This window comes from Otolemur garnettii, unplaced genomic scaffold (assembly GCF_000181295.1).
Source record: "Otolemur garnettii isolate 467f Iridium unplaced genomic scaffold, OtoGar3 scaffold00191, whole genome shotgun sequence".
In the NCBI taxonomy this organism is placed as follows: domain Eukaryota; kingdom Metazoa; phylum Chordata; class Mammalia; order Primates; family Galagidae; genus Otolemur; species Otolemur garnettii.
The window spans coordinates 1,873,417-1,874,478 of record NW_003852586.1 but is presented as its reverse complement, the minus strand read 5'-3'; the positions used below and the strand labels follow the sequence as shown (position 1 = coordinate 1,874,478).

The following is a 1,062-nucleotide window of genomic DNA, read 5'->3' as shown; positions in this document are numbered from 1 at the left end:
CACTTGTATGCGGGGTAGTCGCAAGTTGGTGTCGGGGAAGCGGAGAGCAGAACAGCGGGCACCAGAGGCTGGGCAGGAGGGGGCAGGAGCAGAGCGGGACGTCGGTCCGGGCCCGGGAGTACAGCTGTAGAGTAAGTTCTGCCCTTACAGTACATGATACAATAACTATGTGGCGTATATGTCACAATACTAGAAGAGAGCACTTGTAGTGTTACTGCAGCAAAATAATAAATGTTTAAGGTCATGAACACGCTGACTACCCGGATATCATCTTTACATAATGTAGACATACATTGACATATATATATATTTTATAAGGGTATGTATACCTATTCCTTATAAAGTTATATATACCATATAAACGTATATTATTATATGCCATTTATAAACAAAGTTAAAATAAATATTCCTTGAAAGGAAGCCACAAAATGTTATCTGGTTTAGACTTCTGTAATTACTAGCACATAACTTCCTGTGTCATGAATTATCACTGTGTATATCCACTGACCTTTTAGATATGGACTCTATATAATTTTCTTACATTTATGTGTCTGTGAGTGTAAGCACTGTTGTGTGATGATATCTTTATATCTGTAATTTGACATAGATGACCAGCTAGAGAGCTATGGAAATTATCCCCTCTCTTTCTGAACCTCTAATTAAATAGAATTTCGTTAAGTCAGGGTTAATGGAGCTTGCTTGTCAGCTATAACTTGTCCTGTAATAAAAAGGGTATTCACTCTTGGAAATGAAATTTTATTCTTCAATACACATCTTATATAAAAAATAAATCAATACTTTTAGTACCATTGACCCTTCAAACTTTCTAAATAAATTTTACTCAGTACAAGAGATTAGGGTGTTCTCTTCATTCTTTATGATAATTAAACACAGTGTTCTTACTATTTCTATTTCTGTATATTTTTATACCTTTATGATGTGTTGGTAACTATTTTAAACATAAGATAGACTTTCTCATGCTGGAAGGAGGATTAGTACCAGTACACAGTTTAAAGTCCTCCACCTCCTTTCTGCCAAGCAGAGTGGTGTGTGTGAGTCCCT

The 1,062-nt window shown here is 36.1% G+C and overlaps 1 pseudogene; it reads right to left on the bottom strand.

The window, feature by feature from the left end:
• The window catches only part of LOC100951940, a 15,402-nt pseudogene that overhangs the window by 10,541 nt on the left and 3,799 nt on the right, over positions 1 to 1,062 (bottom strand).